Here is a 26,931-nt window from a genome sequence, read left to right as displayed (position 1 = left end):
AACCTTTTTGCTTCTATAAGTATTTTGAACTTGTGTTTCCAAAAAAAATTCTGACTTTATATACTCCATGAGAAGTAACTTTTCGATTTTTGGAAACAAAAGAGTCGAAATTAAGCTGTGAACAAAATTTAAAGATGACCACTGGAAGCAAAAAAGTTAACTTTTTGTGAAGCCAGATGTTTCGTTTTTGACTTCTAAAAATGACTTATGTTTTTGGAAAAGCAGAAATACTTTTAGTTCAGACCCTCTAACTTCTGACTTTTTTGTGTATAAAAATCAAAGAGTACATTGTGTAGTGGTATCCAAACAGGCTCTAGCAAAATTGAGAATATACCCCACTGGACAACAAACACACAGAGACTCATTCACTCATCTCTCATTTGCTACTCCGGGAGAAAAGAGCTCTCATCTGTTCATCTGGTGATATTTTTTCATTTCACATCAATTAATGTCTGATTTGGATCATCAGAGTTCCAGAATGGGTTGGAATTCTTGTTTTGTTTGGGAATCTGGTGGAGAAGAACATCATCTTTTCAAACCCAGCATAACGATATCTACTCTCAATATCCAAAATTAATCCTTCCGCTTCTTGTCACTGGTTGCGGATCAGTATGTTTACGATGTTTTCATCATTCTTCGCCGCCCAAATCTTTGTCAAGATCTGTAGCAGAGAAAAGATCACACTGAAAATTATAAGATCCAAAATAGCCCTTGCATCTTCACATTTCAGTAAGCACTTTCGAAATCTCTTTCAATTTCTTTCTTGTTTGACGAATTGAATCTACTGTGTTTATTTTTCTGTTTTCTATTCAAGTACTAGTGGAGTTTTAGATTAAAATTTTGTTCGAAATCTAATTTGTTTTAGATGAAACCCTAACCAAATTGGACAGGGGATCTTCATAGTACTGACCATGATTGATTGTAATAGGAGTATATGTATGAATGTATGGTGCAATCTCCTTTACTAGTAATCATTCCTTTGAGTCTGATAGTGTCTAATTCTGATGCAGGCAGAAAGTGGGTTCCAAATAATATATGAGAAGGCTGATGGAAGTTTGGTGTCCAGAAGATCTTAACAACATTGGAACAGCTGACAAACATTAACTGATAACGATACTGCTACGATGTTTGAGCAAATTCAACAGGAAAGCATGTGGATCACTCGAACTTATGTTGTTCATGGTATGACATTAGTTGCTTAAGAACTTCATATTACTCATGTTCCTTCAAACTGGTTTTTGCATTGGTTCCCTTTTAGATGCAAATTAACCACTGGACTTCTCATTGCAGTGCACGGTTGTTTTCTTAATTTCTGTTCTGTACTAACAAGTTTGAGTTGCTATTATAGTTATTAGGCTAAAGGCCAAAATTCAGTGTCATATTGTTTTGAAGGCACTCAAATTTACTGAAGAAACAACGTTTCTTGATAAATTTTATCTTTCGGTTTGTAGCCTTTTGTCTTTTGTTTTATGATGTATGAATTTTTCCCTAAAGTTTATGGTGATGGCTTATTTAGTAAGATTGCAGGGCTTGGTTATTTCTGCTGTGTTGATTATGCTGTTTATGGTTGAAGTAGTGGAATTGTTACAATTTTGTTCCGAATGTAACTTATTTTGGATATAACTTTAGGGTGTTCCAGTTTATGAATTGAAGATGTTGGTTCTAGGCTTCTAGCTGTTATTGCTGATGCTTGACATTTATGGTTTCTCTCTCAGGAGAAGTCACAATGTCTGCGTGACAAGAAAAGGAACATCAACTTATTGGATAGGCCTTCTTAGTTGATGAAGTTTTAGCAGCCAAGAAAAGAAGAAATACAAGTTGGGTTTCATATGTGGATACGTCCGGAGCTTCGTGGTCAAGCATGAATTGTGCTTACTGAAAGTTATTCAGCTGCTAGTAATGCAGCAAGCCAGATGCAAAGCTTCCCGTTTCATGACAAACCTTTTTCTTTTTGGTGTTAAGTTTTGCGATAAACCTATGGTGAGTCTTCGCCTCTCATTGTGTCAACTTTTGTTCTGTTGATGCAATTGTATTTGGTTTGTGTTGAATTGGGACTTGCATAATGGAATTTCCCCAGTTAAAATCTTTGCATTCTGTGTGGTACTTTATTCTACTTCTAAGTTTGCATATACCTTAATTCTGTGCTTATGCATTTACATTGTTAGTTAATCAGGATACATGATTAACTTGTTTCAGAGGATACAATATACAAAAACAAGGTCAGAATGTGTTAAAACTGAAGATGAGAAGAAAAACGTAAGTGCATTTGTATAATTGTGTTTCACAGTCTTCATTTCAGCTTTGCCAATCTTCTGTTCTGTCATTTGGCGAAATCTCGGGTTTAGGTTGCCCAACCAGATCACGTCATTATCACTATTAGTGCTCTTTTGGTCATACATGGTGAAATTAAAATCACCAGATACTTAACCTTTTTTTTTTTTTAACAAATAATTCACATGAATCTGTTTTGGCAGCGGATAGAAAACGAATGGCTTAATATATGCTGGAAGCTGGTGCTAGAGCTAATGGTGCAAGTGCAACTACTCAGAATAGTGGTGGATCCACCGTGTAAGTTCTCTCGTTTTTTAGATATGATGTTGAACCGCATGAGCAACTCCAGTCTATATCAGTGCTTACAAGAAAGCATTTTTATTTCAACATTTGCAGGCTCCTTTCGGCCCGGGAAAATCTGGCGCAAGATTCTGATTCAGCTGCAAACTACATACTGTGCAACCAGAATCCCCCACATGCCAGATGCTGCAATTGCTTTTCCAACAATACCCTGCCTTTTAAAGAAACTCGAATAATCGTCAATTGCCATGCAGGCACTTCAGGCCATCAGCTGTGCCAAGTAGTAGATCAACAGCTTTATCTAGTCAGAGAGCCTTTTTTTTGTTCCGTTTTCTGAAGTTGACGTCCTATGGGTTTTGTCTAGTGGGCCTCATAGTTGTCAACTGGGCCTCTTTAGACTAAGAGGCCTAGATACTCGCCCGTCCCAAAAATAACTAAGCAAAATAAAAATAAATTAGGGACATATCTACCATACACTAGGAAACTCTAAAACTGAGGTTACCTAATTAGAGTAGGAATTTTATTTTTGTTTGGAATATTTCTACCTCTTACCAAGAATAGTGCACCATGAAGCCTATAAATATAGGCATAAGCACAGCAGCAAATTAATATTTGTAGAACAACCTTGAAAGGCAGCTTTGAAGTAATCTGACGATGACGATTTCTATGGTTTCAGAGTCTTCATCAGCATCAACTGAATCATCTTCTTCTTCTGTTATAGAGAAAGTAATTAGTGACGTTAAACTGTTGAAACTTATTTTGACATGCCTACCTGTGAGATCACTCCTTGTAGTCAAGTCAGTATCTAAAACATGGTATTCTGTCATCGGTGACCGAGATTTTGCTGTTGCTCAGTTACGGCGATACAAGCCTACTGGACTTTTCCTTGAAAGAAAGGCTGCTACTCCTATTTTCAAAGCTGGTGATGATGGACGTAGCTAGGAAGGAGGTGCACGGAGTCATACTTTGGCCGGGCTGTTTTTTTTTTTTCCTCGATGCTCCTATTGGAGGTGCATGGGGGCATCTTTATCATTATATCGAGTCACTTGCGAGTGCTCGATTCTATCAACTGTAGCATTTAAATTTGCTAAACTGTTATGTTTGAATTTATAAACTCGAGCATTTAAATTTCCAAGAGTTCCTATACATGCAACCATACGTTCATAACATCAATATATCCACATTACTTGGTTCAATAATAACTTAACGCATGGTATCCTGTACGTGATTCCCTATAAAAAGCGGATGATGGCAAGAGCAATGCACTATCAAGCAGGCAAGAATATTTTATTATCTAATTAAGAAGATGGCAGTGAAGATGAATCAGATGATGGCGATGGCGGTGATGGTGGCAACGCTATTCGTTACTGTTAGGACAGCTGGTTGAGTATGTGCACAGGCTGCTTTACGTATGTGCACACGATGTGACACTGTTAGAGTTTTCCATTCTTGAGTATATTTGCATATATTCTGTTATTAAACTTTGAAGATTCTTTCCTATAATGTAGCATGTAACCCTAATGAACATGAATAAAAGGAATTCCTTTTGGTGTTTCTCATTATCGATTGAGAACCCATCTAAAGCTGTGCTCCAACTTGGTATCAGCCTCTCCTCGATCCAATGGCCACTTCTTCAATTTCTGACTCCATTTCTTTGTCTGCAACCTTTTCTCTCAACCCTTCTTTCAAAACGGCCATGACAGTCTTGCAAAATGCTATCACTATCAAACTCGATTCTATGAATCTGTTGCTTTGGAAAGCACAGTTTGAACCCTATCTTCAAGGATATGCTCTTGAACACTATTTTACGGGATCTCAAGCGTCTCCACCAAAAGTTCTAAACAATGTTCCAAACCCTGCCTATATCAGCTGGGTACGTGAAGATAAGATTCTTCTTGGATGGCTGTTCTCCTCTCTTTCACCAGCTATCCTTGCTAAAGTGCGTGCCTGCACCACATGTGCTGCTGCGTGGACTAAGATTGATGAACTGCTTGCCTCAAAATCTGAAGCCAATTTTTTAGCAATCCGCCGTGAACTTCAACACCTTCAAAAAGGGAACCGCTCTATGACTGATTATCTAGCCCATGCAAATCGCCTTGCTGACTCTCTTGCTGCAGCCGGACATCCTGTGTCTGATATGGAGCTTCGTCATATCCTACTTGATGGACTTGATTCATCTTTTGAAACGATTTATGCATCTCTTCAAACTTCCATGGATCGTTTTACTGTTCAAACTTTTGAGACTCACCTTTTATCTTATGAACGTCGTGTTGAAAAACAGAATCATTCCATCATGTTACCTCAAGCAAATGTTGTGAAGTCGACTCAAAATCATGGTAAGATGTCTTCTTGCTGATGTTATCTGTCAGCTGTGTGGTAAGTCTGGTCATGTTGCTCAAGACTGCTTCAAGCGGTTTGATAGAACCTACAAGCCTCCTCGAAAGCAACCATTTCTTCGAAACTCGCGGCCTAATTCTCAAGGATCTACACCAACAACTTATGTTGCCACTCCTTCCAGCACATATACATATGATTGGCTTCCTGACAGTGGTGCATCACACCACATGACCAATGCTATATCCAATCTTCATGCTCCTACTGAGTATACTGGACCAGATCAGGTAAAGGTGGCTAGTGGCTCACACCTAGGTATTTCTCATACAGGTTCGGCTCTCTTGCCTACTCCAACTCGAAATTTTCGTCTCTCTAATACCTTATATGTCCCTCATCTTTCACACAATCTTTTATCTGTCTCTCAGTTCTGTCGGGACAATAAAGTTTTGTTTGAGTTTAATGACTCTTGTTGTCTTGTGAAGGATCTGCGAACGGGGAAGGTAGTTCTTCAGGGCATACTTAAGGATGGTCTATATACGCTGAGTCCTGTTTCTTCAGTTGCTGCTCTAGTAGGGGAACAGACGACCCTACAGTGTTGGCATAATCGTTTAGGACATCCCATGTTAAGAACTGTCAAGTCTGTTTTATCTCGCCATAAGCTTCCAGTATTGAATTCTCGTATTTCTTTTTGTCAATCTTGTCTAGAAAATAAGAGTCATAAACTCCCTTTCCATTCTAGTACCACTGTTTACTCCAAACCTTTGGATTTGGTTATCTCTGATGTTTGGGGTCCTGCACCCACTCTTTCTAATGAAGGTTATCGATATTATGTTCTTTTCGTGGATGCTTTTAGCCGTTTTACATGGATATATCCCATGCATTCAAAAACAGATGTTGTTCCTATATTCATTTCCTTCTCTAAACATGTGAAAAATCTTTTCAACACTAAAATTAAAATGTTTCAAACTGATAACGGAACTGAGTATCACCGCATTAAACCACTACTTCGTAAAAGTGGAACTCTTCATAGGTTATCCTGTCCACACACATCCCCTCAAAATGGCCTAGTAGAGCGACGCCATCGCCACATTGTAGAAACTGGTCTAACCTTGTTATCCATGGCATCTGTTCCAGTGAAATTTTGGTATGATGCATTTTTTACGGCTTGTTTTCTCATGAATAGAGTTCCATCCTCATCAACAGGGTCTCGTTCTCCATATGAGCTGCTTTTTAATAAGGTTCCGGATTACTTATCCCTAAAAACTTTTGGGTGTTTGTGTTTTCCTCACTTACGGGATTACCGCTCCAATAAACTTGAGTCGCGTTCTTCCGCATGTGTTTTTCTTGGGTATGACTCTGCTAGAAAGGGTTACAAATGTTTTCATGTATCTACTGGTCGAATCTATTGGTCTCGACATGTTGTGTTTGTGGAGGACTCGTTTCCTTATGCTTCCGCTGAACTACCTTCCTCTTCTCGACCGGACCAGGTACACTCTTCTATCCCCCACTTTGTACCTTTACCTTCTCCTTCCAGCACCATACTTAATCATAGTCCTCTCATAGAACATAGTCAATCAGATGCTCGTCCTGGATCTCCGATGCATCAAACCGTCTCTTCCAATCCATCCATTGACTCAAATATGCCTGCTGTCATACCCAGTTCAGCATCTCATTCTGAAAACTCTTCTGACTCCTCTCCACCCTCGTTCCGTTCTACTGTAGACTCCAGTAGCTCCCATTCTGCTCAACCGGTTTATGTCTCACCCTCTACAACCACTTTGCCACCACCTGTTGTTCTCAATGACCATAGCATGGTTACCCGAGCCAAAGATGGTATTTTTAAACCCAAGGTTCTCCTAGCCTCTAAACATGCAAAATTTACTGATGATCTTTTTGAACCTAGCTGTTATACACAGGCTAAAGCGGATCCCAAATGGCGCAGTGCAATGGATGATCAATACAATTCTTTGATGAAAAAGGGAACATGGACAAAGGTTCCTTACTCTCCTGACATGAATGTGGTTGGCAGCAAATGGGTTTTCCGCATAAAGCGCAAAGCAGATGGCACCATTGAACGACGTAAAGCTCGTTTAGTTGCTCAAGGTTTTAAACAACAGTTTGGTATTGATTATGGGGAGACCTTCAGCCCAGTGATTAAACCGTGCACCATTCGCGTTGTTCTCACACTTTCCTTGACATACAACTGGCCAGTGCAACAACTCGACATTCAAGATGCTTTCTTAAATGGTTTTCTTGATGAGGAAGTCTATATGAAGCAGCCACCGGGATATACTGACCCTCATTTTCCAAAACATGTATGCAAGCTACATCGATCTATTTACGGTTTAAAACAAGCTCCGAGGGCGCGGTACCATCGTTTCAGCTTGTTTTTGCAGAAATTAGGGTTTGCAATCTCCAAAGCCGATACATCTTTGTTTATCCGACACTCTTCTGGGGAAACTACTTTTCTGCTAGTCTATGTCGATGACATCATTCTTACAGGTTCCAATATATCGTGTTTAGACAAACTCAAATCACAGCTTCATCAGGAATTTGCTCTAAAGGATTTTGGTCAGCTATCTTTCTTTCTTGGCGTAGAAGCTACCTGGACTTCCACAGGCTTATTTCTTTCTCAAAGGCGTTACATTGAGGACCTTCTTCAACGTGCAAATATGCATGGTGCTAAGCCTGTTGTGACTCCTCTTAGTACTTCTACTAATCTACATCCAACTGATGGCTCTATTCTCACTGATTCAACATATTACCGTAGTCTTGTTGGTGGTCTGCAATACTTACTCCTTACACGGCCTGAAATTGCATTTGCCGTAAACAAAGTGTGTCAATTTATGCATGCCCCTACGACTGCACATCTCCTTCTTGTGAAAAGAATTCTTCGATACTTACATGATACGTCTACTCATGGTATATTTCTTCGACGAGGTAACTCTTTGCAACTCAACTTCTCAGCATACACTGATTCGGACTGGGCAGGTGATCCTACGGATCGACGTTCTACAAGTGGCTACTGTGTCTTCCTTGGCCCTAACATCATATCCTGGAGTTCACGAAAACAGAAGACGGTGTCTAAATCCAGCACGGAATCTGAGTACCGTGGGCTGGCAACTGCTACAGCTGAACTCATGTGGATTGAGTCTCTTCTTCACGAATTACAGACTCCCATTCGTATTCCTCCAGTTCTGTGGTGTGACAACTTAGGTGCAAACTACTTAACTATGAACCCTATTTTTCATGGCAGAACCAAACATATTGAAATAGACTACCATTTTGTTCGGGAACGTGTTCAGAAAGGACAACTTATCGTTCACTTTGTTTCTTCGACGAACCAGCTTGCTGATATATTCACTAAGGCTCTGCCTAAAGATCGTTTTCTATCATTGCGTTCCTTGCTTACTGTTTGCCAACACCCGCATGGAACGAGGGGGAATGTTAGGACAGCTGGTTGAGTATGTGCACAGGCTTCTTTACGTATGTGCACACGATGTGCACACTGTTAGAGTTTTCCATTCTTGAGTATATTTGCATATATTCTGTTATTAAACTTTGAAGATTCTTTCCTATAATGTAGCATGTAACCCTAATGAACATGAATAAAAGGAATTCCTTTTGGTGTTTCTCATTATCGATTGAGAACCCATCTAAAGCTGTGCTCCAACTGTTACCAACATGGTCATGGAACTGTCTAACACATACACAGAGCCTGCAAGTGCTCCTAGTCCCGGCAATCCAGCCTTTGCTCCTGTTCCCGGCGAGACACCTTATTACAATCGTTGTTTGCATTACTTTTTCAATCACTATCTTGATAACTGCAAATACATACGAGAACACCATAAGCCGGATAATTGGATGGGTTTTTGTCCAAAGGATCATATTGCCTATATCAAGGAATGTTGTATAACGAGTAAAACTTACGAACAGTGTTACGATCATGAGGTGTATTCATGCATGATGTATAGGTTCTACACTGGACAGGGTTCGGAAGAGGAATGTATAAAGTACACCAAGAGTTTTTGTGGAACATTCAACTGAATTCTGTTTTACTTGAGTTTCTTTCTCCTATAAACATTTCCGAGGTTTGATCCAATAAGGAAGGGAACCTGAGCGTGGTTTCCTTCACCTGTTGATTCTGTTTCGAAGTCCTTGTTTAATTGCAAAAATAGAATAAAATTCGTCGATTTTTTTATTTTGCTTTCCTCGTCATTCATGACCCAGAGCATGTTTTTTCTTTCTTTCGTCGTTCGGCCCAACATCCTTTGTTTTGTTTTTTGAATCAGACATGACTTGCGATCTGAGTCAAACCTTACTTCTGATTTAGATCCGTTTGAATTGTGTGATAAAATACCCTCACTCATGGGAACAAATCACGGACTCGTATTTTTGAATCAGATGAGTCAGATCTAACTCAAAAAATAAACTTATTGAGTCAAATCCACATGAGTTAGATGATTTCAATCAGATCCAGCCGAGTCAAATAAGTCACGAGCAAACGAACAAAAAACCATAATACAAATTTGTAGCTTTTCAAGTAGCCATTCATAAATGTTAGTGAAAATCAAACCTTGCAGGCACATGGGCATGGCTTTTATAGCCTGAAAGGATTCTCTCACGGGTGAACTTCTGGTTTAATTTCAAATTAAACTTGGCCGGTTCGACTCTCCCGGTTCAACTCAATGAAAAAAAGTAAAATCAACATCTGAGGTGGTCCTGGTCATTACAGCACAACTCATTTCCTTCGGAACTGAGCGGATCCAATATTGCTTTGGCTTGAAACCTATTACAGGGGGTCCAAAGTAAAATCAACATGCATCTATCTCAACCAAATGAATACAACTAGGACTCGTAGTTAATGTAATCCTCCTACTTTGAATTAACGAAGATTTACTTATTAGCTTGCCCTAACCTTCTCATGAAGAGGTTGATTATGTAGCATATACGATATTACCCAACCAGTACTGCAAGTCCTCGAGGGCGTATATTCTCAATACTGCAATGAAGTTTTATCCACAAAAGATGTAACAATCCTGGTGACTTTTCAAGTCACAACTCAAGATCTTAGTTGGCTATCTTTATTATTAGATGCCATGCCATGCCATGCCATCAATAATCGTCCTCGGCGAATAAAGAAATGAGTTAAGGTCGATGATATATATTGTGGTGCATGAGCCTGACAACAAGACCTACTCTGACCAAATTCGGTAGACATGCTGTTGAGATTATTAGTCCCACATTGTTGGGCAATCTAAGATTCTGCGGTTTATAATCTATAGGGCCACTCCACTCATTGCCAATTGGTTTTGAGTTGGATGCCCATATTCTAACATGGTATCAGAGCAGGCCATTTGCGACGAGGTATTGACCGCGCCTTTACTCCGCGTCACCCGATTTATTGTCCACGTGTTAGACCCAACGAGGCTACACGTGAGGGGGCGTGTTGAGATTATTAGTCGTGTTGAGATTATTAGTCCCACATTGTTGGGCAATCTAAGATCCTGCGGTTTATAACCTATAGGTCCATTCCACTCATTTTCAATTGGTTTTGAGTTGGATGCCCATATTCTAACACATGCATGTGCACCAGACACTATGCACGAACATTGAGTTAAAAAGAATAGAAATTAATGGAAACAGTGGAAGTTAATAAGCTTGGCGAGATTGGGTATATCCAGATTAATTGGGGTATTACCTAATGAGAGAAAATCTGGGTTATTTTGAAGTAAAACAGGATATTTTTGAACCATGTGTTTTCTAAATGGCTAATATATCCTTGTTTAATTAACACTAAAAAAATATGATTAGGTTAATTAATTGAGTTCAGATTAATTAATTGAGTAGATTAAAACTTATGAATTTAAGTTATGCAATTTAATTTTTGATTGAACTTATGTGGGAAGATTTTTGATGAAAAATCTGGGTTAATTTTTCACCTTGTCGGCTAGCCGATAGTCGACATCAATTCGATTTCTCACGCTGCCGACTACATTGGTTGAAACATAAAATATAACTCCTTTTCATAGGGATAACAGATGTACTTAGCACGTGCATCAAACCTTTGAACCCCTAGGCGACCCTAATGGACGAGTTATAGTCTCGTTAGGGTTTCCATAGAGGTCTACCCACAAAACCTACACAAAAACTACTAAAACCATCAATATTCGTCGGAGGAGTCCGAGTCCGATTCATCCTCATCATCTCTGAGGCATACTCCAGAATTTTGGAAACCATGAAATGATTGCTTGAATCGAATGAGAATGCTTCCCCCTTTTCCTCCAATTAACGCGCTTTCACGACCTCGTGCTACAAAAAGACCAACACAAACTTACTTTGTTAGTGGTGTTTCATTGGAAGATAAAACAACATGGATTACGTAAAATTAACCACAAAACTACTTACAAATTGTTCAATGAATAAGTTATAATGGGAAGCTTCCAAAATACAATGTTGGATAGCTAAATAAATAAGTATCGCATTTTCGATGACTTGGGAAGCTTCCTAGGTATTCGGATCCATGATGTGTTTCTTTTTGTTCGTGATCACCATATCATTAGCCACATGAAATACTTAAACAGTTAAACCTTAATCAACTGGTTCTTATTTTGTATGGGGGTATTGAGTTCTCGTTACATTTTAGCTGTAAAGTTTGAGCAATTAGAAGTATATTAAAGTATGTTACATCTTCTCATTCATACACTTTTCCGACTTTCAAATACTCATTGCATCAGTTGTACTTTCCCATGAGTTTCTATGGTAAATGCACAAAGAAAATATCTAAAGTGATAAAAAGGCAAGAAAGTTTTCCTGTTGAAGTTGTTTATTCACGAGCCGAAAGACGGTAAGCTGATTTGTCCATGTGCTTAGAAGTAGCCTATGTCAATGACGACTTGCAGACTCCGATGTATGCACGTTATTCAAGTTTCAAACGCTGATGACCCGGTAGGTCTGCTGTCGCCATTGTATTGCCCCTCACTGATATACGTCGCGTGCCCCTGTGAGTGATCCCATTAGTGCTATATCCAAATGAATTTTCAATACCACTTTCCATTGACAATGCAAGTCCACTTCCGAAGTTGTGATGCCCCTGCTAGATCGAATTTCTCATGCAACTGTACGCATTTATATGTACATCACCAAACTTCCGAAGCTGTGTCATCGATCTTACTCCCTCGTTGTAGGGGTTGTAACCTTAGTATGACTGTTCATAGTCGTACTTTTCATTCGTGACCGTTCATAGTCTTAGCATGTTCGTTTTTCTGCAATACTAATCATTTCAAAGTAGGCATTAGTTAATACTCCATATCGGTCGAACACACTCAACAGGGAGGGTCATCGGGCCCAATGCCATGTCCCGATTGAGGTATCTCATCACTATCTTTTAGATTCAGTGGAAGTGTATTAGTCGTTCCTAGTTGCTAGGCCCGATGGTCCCGAGTGGTTATCGACCAACCATCTCGGGCAAGTGGTCACGACCACTTGCGATGGGGGTAACCTGTCAAGTGTAAGTAGGTTACCTGGCTGAGAAGAAATCGTATCTTAACAGCCTTTGGTGACTGGCTTCCAACCACCAGAACCCTTAGGCTACCTCGGCACTTGCACACTACCAGTGCCCCGAGTATCGAATAGACAGTCGACTGTAAGTCACCTCGGCACTTCCACACTGGCGTTGCCCCGAGTACGAATGACAATTCGAGTGTAAGTCACCTCGGTACTTCCACATTGGCGTTGCCCCGAGTACGAATGACCATTCGAGTGTAAGTCACCTCGGAACTTCCACACTGGCGTCTCCCCGAGTACGAATGACCATTAGTCGCCCATGTCTTATTTCCTACCCCTCGCGGTTTTAAAGAAATAAATGACAAGTTAGCCCCTGGCTCGTCCAGGGCTCTTAGATCACCTCGGATCATTCCGTTTGATGACCCGAGTACGAATGACCTGTGTGTTACAGTACGCTAACAACCCAAGGCGTTCCCCAGGTTATTATTTTCCAAAGCCTATGTAGTCTAAGTTGGAGTCAGAAGTCTTAGACCATCTCGGGCCATTCCGTTTGATGACCCAAATCGAATAGTATATCGCTGCGTTTATCATACCATCGCCTTACTGCTGTACGTTTCATGCAGTACACTATGTTCCACGGATACTCAATTTCGGTCCGGTTTCGTTGCCACGATTTGTGAGTTCTTTCCTTGATCTTGGAGTTATCAGTTATCTCCCGAAGAGTGCCTTCATTCTACCGTTTGTCCGGATTTGTCCGTTTCACGCTTCGCCCTGACTATCGCTTTGTGTTAGGATTGACAGAGTCCTACATTGCATCCGTAGTAGATTGTTGTTGGCAAGGTGAGATATCATCTCACTGGTAGTCAGGCTTGGTGTGTTCATGTACAAAGGTTTCGATGGGTAAACAATCGTGATATTTCCCGAGGTTGCAGTCGGCCGTTACGGCGATATAATCGATTCCATACTGATGATGCCCGAGATGATTTATTGTCCACTGATCGAGGGTATGCGCAAGTTGTTTCACGTTGGCCCGGAATGACTTGCTCTCGATTTATTGAAACGAAAAGGAAGTATTGTGAGTTGGTTCTCTGGAGAATCATTTTCTCCTTGTCCGTTCAGCGTCACACACTAGAGGAACGTCTCAGTCACACGTTGCTCCAAGGATCGCCAAAACTCCCACGCCTGTAGACTAATTGGGAAGATAAGTAACTGCTGCTATTTCGGCTCACGACCATTCCAAGATCGATGCTCACCATCATGTCACCGTTGTATCTCGCCCGATTAACTCAAAGGTCCCTGTGAATTCCAGTTATAAGTTAGCAACTGCAAAGAAAGTCTAGACCCTTGAAATGAAATTCTCAATTTCTGAAGCTATTTGCTGGACTCGTCATGTGGTTTCAATCAGCGCCTTCTCAAGATTTTTTGCAGATGTTACTCAAGCTGTCAGCAATTAAAGATCTAGAGACAAGAAGGAAAGGATTCTCCCCTTTCTTAGGTGTCTCCCGTAAGTTGATGAGCCTTGCAAGCTGGAATCGACAATGTTATCAGTACGAGTTGGCCGCTATCCCGATGATCATTCGTAACGAGGAAGTGTTCACCGCTAGAACCCGAGATGGATTGGATATGCCCAGATATGAGCTGAAACGACTAGGTGCAGCAACTTGGTATATTTCTTTATCCCGAGATGACTGATTGTTGTTCATAGTATGACTGGCATATCCTAATGAGCTTTGCAGATTTAAGCGAACTGGATCATTCTGTCGTGCATCCGTTGTGTACACCCTCCAAGCGACTAAAGTGATCTCCTTATCGACCTTTCAGACCTCCTATGGATTCAAAAAGATAAGTAACTGTAGGATGAATCCGAAAAATCATGCACTCCAACAGTTTACTTTTATCAAGATGATTACGTACGCAGAGCCGATTTTCAAGTCTCAATCAAAATGTTTAAGTTTATTCCCATCAAGTAGCTGCCTAAGGATGCTTGGCCACATACTAAGGTCAAGCTAGATATACACCCGATCATTTAATTATTAAGAAAACTAGGAATTACCAATAGATACTATTATGGTAGTCTTAGTTAATGGCAGGTCCACCCACTAAAGCCCAGTAAGCATAGGTCCATAAATAAAAGAAAACATGAAACTGGACCTAATTTTTTAAGCCTTGGTCCTGTACACGTGCGGGACACATGTGACGTATTATCATAATTCCCAAAACACCCCGCAAGTTTTTTTAAGCTAAGAAACACGTTCGTTTCTTTTTCATTCTCTGAATTTATGTTTTCAGAGAAGAGCTCTGCAAGTGAAGATTATTTGAGGTCCTTGTTCGATTCATGAGTTCGAGCTCTGCAAGTGTAATCGGTAGGTGGATTTTTTGTTCTTACGATATTAATCATCACAACGATTTTTTGTTCGAGCTCTGCAAGTTTTATTCGAAATTTTTCCAGTTTTTGTTCGATCCATGGTCTAATCGTTGTGGTGTTTGATTAAGATTTTGGTCTCCATGTTTGATTTCTTGATTATTTACTAGATCTAGATGAATAATCACATTTTTGGTTCATTTCGTTATTAGATTTGATCTAACTAGTTCCATTTTGTTGTTTTTAGATTTGTTTTTTTGTATGAAACAACAGTACGTATATCCTGTATTGACAGAAACCTAGCTTATTTTGAATGAAGAAGAAGAAGAAGATGCATCGTTATGACTTACGACAAGAAGATTTGTTGTGTTTCCATGTATGTTTTCTTATCATCTTCTTTGATTATTTTTTTCGTTTTTCTTCTGTTGATTGTATTATGAAGATGAAATCGATTTTCCTGACGTTTTTATGTTTTCAGATTTTTTACAGTTTGTTTTTGTGTATGAATTGGCAGCACATATTTGGTGTACTAATATAAAATTCTTATGATTTACGAGGAGAATATTTGTTTTCTGTTTCCAGGTATGCTTTCTAATCATCTTGTTTGATTATTTTGTTCGATTTTCTTCTTTTGATTTGTTTTTTTGATTGTATTCTGATAATCAAATCGATTTGATTGACGCTTTTATGGTTTTTAGGTTTGTTACAGTTGTTTTTCGTGTATGAATTGACAGTACATATATGGCGTACTGATACAAAACTCTTCTAATTTTGTTTTATTTGATTTTTTTCCAATTTTTTTGGTTCGATCCGTGAGTATGTATGTATAATACTGATAGGAAGTGCTATTTGCTGTGTTTTTGCTCTTTTTTTAGTCTTACCCTTCAGTACTTATGTGAAATATTGTAATATGTCTTTCGATTCTCTTAGTTTTCATAGATCTGTCACCTGTTGTTGTCATACTGTTGATTTGTAGTTCATGAATCTTCAGTACATATATCGCATACTGATAGGAAGTGCTCCTTGTTATGTTTAAGGAGAAGTGAAGAAGATGCAGGCATACAGTGGAGCTGCAATAATGGGTGCTGCTGTACAACAACCCAATCTTTTTACTAAAGGTTCTTCAACTTTTTTTCCCAAGTTGGGTACTACTAATGCGGATAGATTACCTTCTCAAGTTAGGCAGACCCTGAAGTACGTTCAATAATTGATAGTGAGAAGAATCGTCAGTTTAACATCTTGGAGCTCATTGCTTCAGAGAATTTTACATCTCGCGCAGTGATGGAAGCTGTGGGTTCTTGTCTCACAAACAAGTATTCAGAAGGGCTTCATGATAAAAGGTAAAGATGGTGCTTAATGTTGTTTTTTTTCCCTGTATTTGTATTGAAATGCATTTGATCATTTCATTCTGCAATGTAGGTACTATGGTGGCAATGAGTACATTGATGAGCTAGAGATACTTTGTCAACAAATGGCTTTGGCTGCATTTCACTTAGACCCAAAGAAATGGGGAGTTAATGTCCAACCTCTGTCTGGTTCTCCTGCTAACTTTGAAGTTTATACTGCACTTCTCAACCCACATGACCGTATTATGGTAAGTTGAGGCCTCTTTCTCTTTCTCTCCAATTTTTTGAAATCAATTTTGAACCCCTAAGGGATGCAATCAACTCTCCTTTCAAAATATGGGGCTGTATTAATTTGTTCATGTAACTGGCACAGGGTCTGGATCTTCCTCATGGAGGTCACTTGTCACATGGATTTATGACTCCTAAAAGACGGGTATCTGGGACTTCGATTTATTTTGAATCGATGCCCTACCGTCTTGATGAATTAACAGGTGCTGCTCTGCATTCTTATATTGTGTAATGACTATGTGGTCTATTGTTGTTCATTTATAATTCGTTGATAATTTGCATTCATTACCAAATTCACTTGCAGGCCTTATTGATTATGATATGCTTGAGAAAACTGCCACCCTCTTTCGACCAAAACTCATCATTGTTGGTGCTAGTGCTTATCCTCGTGATTTCGATTATCCTCGAATGAGAAAGGTATACACATATCTTTTGATTGTCAACAGTTGTGATTCTTAGTGATCAGAGAATCAGACTAGTTAACCCTTTACGCACACCTAATTCCCTTTCCTGCTATGTTTCTTGAAGATTGCAGATTCTGTTGGGGCTTTTCTCATGATGGATATGGCTCACATAAGTGGTCTCGTTGCTGCATCTGTACTTGCCGACCTATTTGAATACTGTGATGTTGTAACAACCACCACTCACAAGGTACACCTAGTCCCATTCATGAAGTCTGCAAGACTGCAACTACTGACACCAACACAAGCAGCATTTGTTTTTATTGGTTTAGGTTCAAGGGTCATGTTGTTTACTATGTCTTCTGTTTCAATTTGCAGTCATTATGAGGTCCCAGAGGTGGCATGATTTTCTTCAAGAAAGATCCTGTTATTTGGGTTGATATGGAATCTGCGATTAACAATGCTGTTTTCCCAGGGTTACAGGTAACTAAAACTGTAGCGGTTATTTGTGATTTATCATTGGTTCAACATTATAACATTTTTTAGGTTTGTTACAGTTGTTTTTCGTGTATGAATTGACAGTACATATATGGCGTACTGATACAAAACTCTTCTAATTTTGTTTTATTTGAAGTTTTTCCAATTTTTTTAGTTCGATCCATGAGTATGTATGTATAATACTGATAGGAAGTGCTATTTGCTGCGTTTTTGCTCCTTTTTTAGTCTTACCCTTCAGTACTTATGTGAAATACTGTAATATGTCTTTCGATTCTCTTATTTTTCATAGATCTGTCACCTGTTGTTGTCATACTGTTGATTTGTAGTTCATGAATCTTCAGTACATATATCGCATACTCATAGGAAGTGCTCCTTGTTATGTTTGATTCAGTACGTATATGAAATACTGAAATAAATGCTCTTTGTTACGTTTGATTCAGTACTGGAATTGGATATGGAGATGATCTGGAGCTGCAGTTCAGAACTTATTGCAAGAAATGACAGATTTTGAATGATAGGAACATGAGTTGTTGTTGGTTCAGATTTGCAAGCTTGTAAAATCGTTGGTGGTCTTGATGAAGTTACAAATTAGTTGTGACGTGTGTTTGAAAGAAGGTGTGCTGCAAATGGATTTGGAGGAACATAGAAGGTTGGGTTGCTACATTGTATGATCCTACAATGTATGTGATGTAATACGTTTTCTAATTTATTTATCATTGATTCTTACAGATTTGTACTCTACCTGGAAGCAGTGCAGCAAATATGTACTCGAATTTGTAAGTTTTCAGATATATAATCGGATTTGTAAGCAGTACGACAGATATGTACTCAAATTTGTAAGCGGTGTAGCAAATATGTACTCGAATTTTTAAGCAGTGTACCAGATATGTACTCAAATTTGTAAGCAGTGTAGACACACACGTTTGGTAGTAATGGGCATTATGGACATTTCCATGTTTTAATTAATTTTGGACCTCCGGATAAAAAAAAATTCCGGTTGGACCCTACTATAAATAACTATATGGGCCTAGTACCAAACAAGAAATTTTTCTTAAGAAAATATTGATGGCATCTTGACGTTCAATTCAAACATGAGTATGAGTATCTAAATCATAACTAGTCTTAATGAATTCCTATGGCCTGGACACATTCATTAGAGTATGTCATGCAAGTAGCAAGCAAAGGGAATCAAAGGTTAAGAGAAGGAAAGTGTGATGTCCAATTTGACGTTTCAAGACAAGTTTATCTGGATCTGAGGCCAGAGATGGCCTGGGTAATCCTTGAATTTTCAAATCCGGAGCTGCCCTGAACTTTATTGGTGTCATTCATGAGATAACTTCGGCATCACGGCGAGCTTTTGTGTGCTGGGATGTGTTAGGAGAAGTGTTCTGAGTTTTCACCCGGAGAGAATGATTGCCGATATGCGTCGGTCATAGATACTTCTGGTTTGGGATAGTGGAGTCAGAGCGGATTGTATGTGCCCCGATGTGATCTGGCGCGAGTAGGTGCAGCTTGAGATACTACTTCGTTGCTTTCCGAGTTGATTGGCCTGAACTATTTACTCCAAAATAGCTCCCTTAGACGAAATGATGTTCCATGAGCAGACTAGTGTGGTCAACTCCAAGATGGTTGATCCGAAACGATCGTTCATAACAGAATCTTCCGAGGTGATTTCGCTGAAGGGTCAATTTACAGTTAAAGACAACATCCTTTTTTCTGCAACAACCAATCAGTTAAGTGAGTATCCCGAGCAACACATGAACCAGATTGCATATTCGAAATTCAATCGACAGAAGTATTATTAATGACAAGATTCATGTTCTCAAAATTTGGCCAAGCAATTGGGTACTTATTAAGGAAAGTGTTATCTTAGGAATGTCGTAATACTTTCCAAGACCGTAGTGGTCAGTCTATGGAAAGTATTGCCCATATCAGTCACGAACTTGAGACTGAGAAGGTAAGTGGTAATATATTAGGAAAGGATTGTTTATGTAAGTCATGATTGTGAGACTTATAAGGAAAGTCTCAAATCAGTGTCTTAGGAAAGTTTTGAGTCTTCAATCCGTATTGTATAAATATCTATGAAAGTATCATGAATGAAATAAGAAAAGAATTACCAAAGTTTTAACAGTACTCAAGGCTTTCGAAATAATTTAAGTCAGGCCGGTTTTAACAAAAAAAAATTGATCTGGGCGATTCACTAGCATTTGAGTGTTACACATATCTCAGGGAATGAATCCAATGCTATATCCGCTGCACTGAATTAACTAAGTGTTTATGAAAGGTGACACTTAACTTCGACTTCCAATAACTGGTCCCATGGACTGCACTTTCATAAGTGACAGTTCTTGACACTGCCCTTATGTTAGAGAAGTGATGGTCCAGGTATAATTATCACACCGGTTGTTCTAAAAGGACATAACTATGATGAATGGGCTAGAGCCATAAGAAGATCATTAATAGCTAAGAGGAAGTTTGGTTTCATTGATGGAACAATCAAAGAACCTAAAAAAAGTGAACAGTTGGAAGAATGGGTGGCAATTCAGTCGATGCTTGTCTCTTGGATCAACAACACATTGGAGCCGTCACTTAGATCCAGTTTGGGAGACTTTGATGATGCCAACTTGTTGTGGAATCACTTGAAGAGACGGTTTTGTGTTGTAAGTGGAACACGAACATGCCAGCTGAAGACATCTTTAAGTGAATGTAAACAAAAGCAAACAGAAAGTGTGGTTGCTTATTTTGGAAGATTGAATAAGATATGGGATGAGATGATCACATATATGAAGGTACCAACGTGTAAGTGTGGCAAGTGCGAATGTGATATTGCAACACAGGTTAGTACTTTGAGAGAAGAAGATTTATTACATTATTTCTTAATTGGACTAGATGCTGTCTATGGTTCCTTGCGTGAACAATTGTTGGCAAGAGATCCACTGCCTTCAATAGATGTAGCATATCAAACAATGATAAACTCGGAACGTCTTAGAAAAGGAGATGTAGCTGCTACACCGGAAGTTCATGACAATGTGATGGCGTTCAAGGTACAATCTGATCAACGTCCTCTCAATAACACTTATGATCCAAATAAATATTGCAAGCACTGTAGCAGACAAGGACACTCGGATGAAGGTTGTTTTCAGCTTATTGGATACCCTGAATGGTGGGGAGATAAACCTAGAAGTGGAAGAGGATATGGTAGAGGTGGAAGAACTGGTGGTAGAGGACGTGGTGGTTTTGCGAATGGAAGAGGAGGTAGAGGACAAGGAACGGGAAATCAGGTTCGAGCACATAATCTAAATATATCAGAGACAAAGCAGTCAAATAACACATATTCCTCAGACGGCTCAGATTTGATGGGAGTAACCGCAACACAGCTCAGACAGGTGCTTGAGTTTTTGAATGCAAAGAAAAATACGTCCCAACTGCAAGTTAAGCAAACTAAACCGAATTGGATTATTGACACGGGAGCTACAAATCATGTCACGTGTAAAAGAGATGACATGATTGATGTGAAAGATATTGTGAAGTGTACGGTTGGACTCCCAGATGGGAAATATGCACAATCTGAAAAAATAGGGACTATTATTCTGCAGGGCGGTTTGAGACTTGATAATGTGCTATATGTGCCTCAAATAACCTGTAACCTAATTTCTGTCACACAACTTATTGATGAATTAGTATGTACGGTACAATGTACTAACAGTTTATGTCTTATACAGGACCGGTTGACGAGGAAGGTGATTGGAATGGGTGAACGACAAGGTGGACTATACATTTTCTGTGGTGTGCCTCAAGTTGAAGTTATGGCAGTCAGTGGAGAATCATACGAGCTGTGGCATCGACGAATGGGACATCCATCAGAAAAAGTATTGCAAAGGTTGCCGGGTGTGAGTAGATTGAAGAAGCATAATGAAGTTTGTGATATTTTCCCAAGAGCGAAACAACATAGAAGTAGTTTTGCTAGTAGTCTAAGTAAAGCCAGTTGTATTTTTGAATTGATTCATATAGATCTATGGGGTCCTTATAGGGCTACATCGTCTTGTGGAGCACAGTATTTTTTAACAATAGTAGATGATTTTTCAAGAGGTGTGTGGATTCATTTGCTTCAAAATAAAACTGCAGTTGAACGAACGTTTCTTGATTTCATAGCTCTTGTGAAACGACAATTTGATAAAGATATCAAAATTGTTAGAAGTGATAATGGTACTGAGTTTAATTCATTGCGTGGATATTTTAAGACTAATGGGATAGTTTTTGAAACATCGTGTGTAGGCACTCCGCAACAAAATGGAAGAGTGGAGAGAAAGCATCAACATATATTGAATGTGGCAAGGGCTTTAAGATTTCAAGCCAACTTGCCAATACGGTTTTGGGGAGAATGCGCATTGACAGCTGCGTATTTGATTAATCGTACTCCTACACCTATTCTGGAAAATAAAATGACGTATGAAATATTGTTTGGAAAGCAACCTCCGTATAATCAGTTGAAAGTGTTTGGATGCCTGTGTTATGTGCATGATCAAAATAACAAAGGGGATAAATTTGCAAGTAGAGGAAGGCGGTGTGTTTTTCTTGGATATCCATTTGGTAAAAAGGCATGGCAAGTATATGACTTGGATGAAAGGAAATTCTTAGTGTCAAGAGATGTCCAGTTTTGTGAGAATAGTTTCCCATATAAGAATGCAACGTCTGTGGTGCAGCAGCCAACAGTTGCACCACGCACCGAGAGTGATCAGCCTGGTCATTATATTGAGACCGAGGGGATTGGTGTATCAGCTGAGACTGCTCAGTTGCATCCAGCATTTGACTGGAGTGATGATGAAGAGGTAACATCAACAGCGACAGCGAGTGAGAGTGTGGCAGTACCAAGTGTAACAGCAACAGCAGGAGACGCTGTAGGCATAACAGCAACAGCAGGAGACGCTGTAGGCATACCTGATGCAACTGCGACAAACGGAGATGGTGTAATAGTTCAAGATATGACTGCGACGGAAGAAGAACGTGTAGCAGTCCAAGAGAGATCTGCTGAAGCAGTCAGTCCGGGCAATAGTGTTGCAGTAGAAGGTGATATGGGTAAAGGAAAGCGTATGAAAATTCCATCGAGTAGGCTTAAGGGTTTTGTGACGCACACCACTAGAGAAAATGGTCCATCTCATCTTCATACATCACAATCATCCTCCTCAGGTACGCCGTATCCTTTGACATATTATGTTAGTTGTGAAAAATTTTCTACACCATATAAGAAATTTCTTGCAGCTATAACTGCGAGTTCAGCACCTCGCCATTTTAAAGAAGCAATGAGACATCCAGGATGGCGGAAAGCAATGGAAGAAGAAATACGAGCACTAGAAGAACAAGATACCTGGGTTTTGCAAGAATTGCCGGAGGGCAAGAGAGCACTAGGAAGTAAATGGATATATACAGAGAAGTATGATGAAAATGGGAATTTGGTTCGCTTAAAAGCAAGATTGGTGATCTTTGGAAATCATCAGGTGGAAGGCTTAGACTACAAAGAGACCTTTGCACCGGTAGCAAAGATGACAACAGTGCGCACTTTTCTAGCTGTTGCAGCTGTTAAAAATTGGGAAGTACATCAGATGGATGTACACAATGCGTTTCTACATGGAGATTTGGAGGAAGAGGTGTATATGGAAATACCACCTGGATTTGCGAAAGGCAATCCTAATATGGTATGTAGAATGAAGAAATCATTGTATGGTTTGAAACAGGCTCCACGTTGTTGGTTTGCAAAACTATCAACAGCTTTGAAGAATTATGGTTTTCGGCAATCTTATTCAGACTATTCTCTCTTCACTATGATCAAAGGAAAGATGCAACTTAATGTTTTGGTGTATGTGGATGATTTGATTGTTGCAGGAGATAATATAGTGGAGCTAAATAAATTTAAAACATACTTGGGACAGTGTTTCAAGATGAAAGATTTGGGAAAATTAAAATATTTTCTGGGCTTGGAGATAGCTCGCAGTAAACAAGGCATTTATGTTTGTCAACGGAAATATGCATTAGACATTATTATGGAGACGGGGTTATTAGGAGCAAAACCAGCAGAGTTTCCAATGGAAACTAATCATCGTTTGGCTTTAGCAATAGGGCCATTGTTGAGTGATGCAGAAAGGTATCGACGATTGATCGGAAGATTGATTTATCTGGCTGTGACTAGACCAGATCTAGCTTATTCTGTGCATATTTTGTCACAGTTTATGCAGCATCCAAGACAAGAACATTGGGAAGCTGCACTTCGGGTAGTTAGATATTTGAAAAAGAATCCTGGGCAAGGAATTTTGTTGCGCTCTGATAGTAGTTTAAGTTTAAAAGGATGGTGTGATTCAGATTGGGCAAGCTGTCCTTTGACTAGACGATCGTTGACAGGATGGTTTGTGCTTCTTGGAGATTCACCAGTGTCTTGGAAGACCAAAAAGCAGTACACAGTTTCTCGGAGTTCAGCTGAAGCAGAATACAGATCTATGGCTGCAGCTACTTGTGAATTGAAGTGGTTGAAGCAATTACTAGGTGATTTGGGAATTCTTCATACACAGGGAATGAGTCTTCTTTGTGATAGTCAGTCGGCATTGTATATTGCTCAGAATCCCGTATTTCACGAAAGAACTAAACATATAGAAGTGGATTGTCATCTCATCAGGGATGCGATAGTACAGAAAATTATTTCTCCCTCGTATACGCCCACGGGGTTACAGTTGGCGGATATCTTCACCAAATCATTAGGCCGAGTTCAGTTTCAAGGTCTTTTGTCCAAGATGGGCATTTGTGACCTGCATGCTCCGTCTTGAGGGGGGTATTAAGGAAAGTGTTATCTTAGGAATGTCGTAATACTTTCCAAGACCGTAGTGGTCAGTCTATGGAAAGTATTGCCCATATCAGTCACGAACTTGAGACTGAGAAGGTAAGTGGTAATATATTAGGAAAGGATTGTTTATGTAAGTCATGATTGTGAGACTTATAAGGAAAGTCTCAAATCAGTGTCTTAAGAAAGTTTTGAGTCTTCAATCCGTATTGTATAAATATCTATGAAAGTATCATGAATGAAATAAGAAAAGAATTACCAAAGTTTTAACAGTACTCAAGGCTTTCAAAATAATTTAAGTCAGGCCGGTTTTAACAAAAAAAAATTGATCTGGGCGATTCACTAGCATTTGAGTGTTACACATATCTCAGGGAATGAATCCAATGCTATATCCGCTGCACTGAATTAACTAAGTGTTTAGGAAAGGTGACACTTAGCTTCGACTTCCAATAACTGGTCCCATGGACTGCACTTTCATAAGTGACAGTTCTTGACACTGCCCTTATGTTAGAGAAGTAATTGTCGTTTCCGCGATGCGTTATTATGCTAGAGTTCAACACCCTCCGCTGCGTGGCTGCCCCGCTCAGTTGCATGATTCCAGTAGGTTCTCCCAGTGTTGAGCCGTCATATCTGGTGTTGACCATAGATGGAATCTTGAGCCTTCCCTAGAAAATCATGTCTGAGATGGTGGTTCATGGTGATCTGAAGAAGAGTATGCGAGTCCAATTTGATCGTATGTGCAGTTCTTTTCCCAATGAGGTGTAGTGACCAGAAGTTGATGAGACCCGAGCCAAAGATTGTTCTGAGGTGAATGACAACAATCCCCATCCGAGATGATTCTACGCGATGCTGAGTGGCCGATACCCACAAATTCAGTGGGTAAAGTCTGGTGATTTGGTTAGAGAGGATCTTTTCGTCTCCATGAGCAAAGTTTCCCCTCCCTTAAGAGTCTACGTCTCCGCTCAAAGCTCGTCCTTTTACTTCTCAATTCAAATGACCCCTCTAGATGACATTGTTGTAGATGCTCTGGTTGAGGTATAACTCTAACAGCACAAAATTATCAAGATAAGCGACATGTCCAAGTAGAATGACAATACATTGAAGAATTAAGCATTTCGATGATTTAAACGGCTATTGTGACAGCCTAAGTACAAATGATTATAGCGACAATCCCAACATAACGAGGTGATGAACTTTCTCAGCTTATTCGTGTATCTAATTACCATCCCAACTGCTAACTTGTTATCCTACATGCATCTATTCATCCTATTGCTTTTTTATACACTTGTTTTCTTCCGAATGAGCGGATCGCAAATTAAATTGACGAATCTAGTTATCTCAACATTACAGCAGATAGAAACCAACATATAGATAGCCCTACACATGCTAAAAATATTGGACACACAAACTCCCTAAAACAATTGAAGAAGCTACTTCCCGCAATATCTCCTGCCTATACCTACTGGATTCTTAGTACGCATTACATTTACGAGAGTCTGCATTATATTCTTTATTAAACTGAGTTTAGTGTTTCAGGAAACAACAAAATGTCCATTTAACATAGATGAGTATCTTATCATCATCTTTCAAATCAAGCAAGCAACAGAATCTGTGTACAATAACGCACAACCAAGGTATGTATTAGCCATTACACAAAGCATTTCAGTGAATTCAATTTGAAAACGCTTAAAGCTTCAGCAACATATCTCTTCAAGGAGTCAGATACAATTTCAAGTTCAATCATGTCACAACGAGAATACGCAAATAAAATGTCCGGGTTCATGGTGGATATACATGGATCAACAGTAGACAGTGTCTTCCAAAACTATGCAATGAGACATCACTCTCTTCCCAAAATATCTCCCATATTTTTCGTTCAGCGCCAGTTCACGATGACTAGATATTATGTCAAGCTTGGAAACTTGTAATTCATAGTTACAGGTAGTAAAAGCAATTCATGTCTACATGCCAAACGTCTAAGATTTACTTTCTCAAATATTGAAACAAGACTATTCATGCTTTCTTAGGGGGTTGCAGTTGACTAGGCCAATCATTCTTATACCAGGCTACTTGGGGAAGATTTTAGATAGCATTTATCAAAATAGCTCGCAGAATGAGGATTAAGGAGTTAAGAATGTTCCCTGTTATAGATGAATGTCCCGATAGAGGTGTGCTATTCTGGGACGAGCCGACTCAATTTTCCCGAGCTGAGTTCCTGATGCAAGTTGAGTGTAATCTTCCCGAGTTGGTCTGAAGCGACTTCCCTGTCCGATATGGTTAATCTTTCCCGATGAACTGACCCGAGCTAGATGTTGCAAGCGGATGGAACTGTCCGACGTAGCTAGCTCCGATCTGTTACCTTGTATCTGTCCCGATTTGACTTGGCACGAGATGATTTTGATCCGAGCAGGTTGACTGACTCGTCCCGATGTGGAATTACACTAATCCGAGTAGGTTAACTAAGTTGTTGTAATTCCGATTGATGCTATAAACAGACTTGGTCGAGATGGACACTGATTGGAGATGCCCCGATGAACCCAGAGATGGCCAGACCCGAGATTGATGCTATGAATCGACATGGTTAAAACAACCAAAGTTTGGTTGAGCTGTAACGTTTGGTCCCGATGATGATTTCTTCCGAAGCTGAATGCTGAGACCCGATTAAGTTGATTGTGATTCCATGAATTTTAATCAATTAATGAATAAAATTCGACGAAGTCCTGAATTTGGCTCTGGTGACTGAGCCCGAGATGCATTCTACTGGAGTAACCGAACCCGATACCGATTGCAGGAATTCAT

At 39.5% G+C, this 26,931-nt stretch overlaps 1 long non-coding RNA gene and 1 pseudogene across 2 annotated transcripts; both read left to right on the top strand.

The window, feature by feature from the left end:
- The first annotated feature begins 322 nt into the window (after window positions 1–322).
- On the top strand, window positions 323–3,699 carry LOC113300170. Of its 2 annotated transcripts, none has more exons than XR_003335510.1 (6): window positions 323–729; window positions 1,011–1,182; window positions 1,716–1,980; window positions 2,197–2,256; window positions 2,475–2,568; window positions 2,668–3,699. It is a non-coding gene; the product is annotated as an uncharacterized LOC113300170 (long non-coding RNA). The 2 variants fall into 2 exon arrangements; XR_003335511.1 differs by having other exon boundaries at window positions 2,174–2,256.
- A 12,262-nt stretch (window positions 3,700–15,961) lies between these two features.
- LOC113296412 lies at window positions 15,962–26,717 on the top strand (annotated as a pseudogene).
- The last annotated feature ends 214 nt before the right edge of the window (window positions 26,718–26,931 follow it).

The sequence above is a fragment of the Papaver somniferum genome, chromosome 7 (genome assembly GCF_003573695.1).
Source record: "Papaver somniferum cultivar HN1 chromosome 7, ASM357369v1, whole genome shotgun sequence".
NCBI lineage: Eukaryota > Viridiplantae > Streptophyta > Magnoliopsida > Ranunculales > Papaveraceae > Papaver > Papaver somniferum.
Note: the sequence above shows the minus strand (reverse complement) of the source record. Positions and strands in the feature narration are given on the sequence as shown.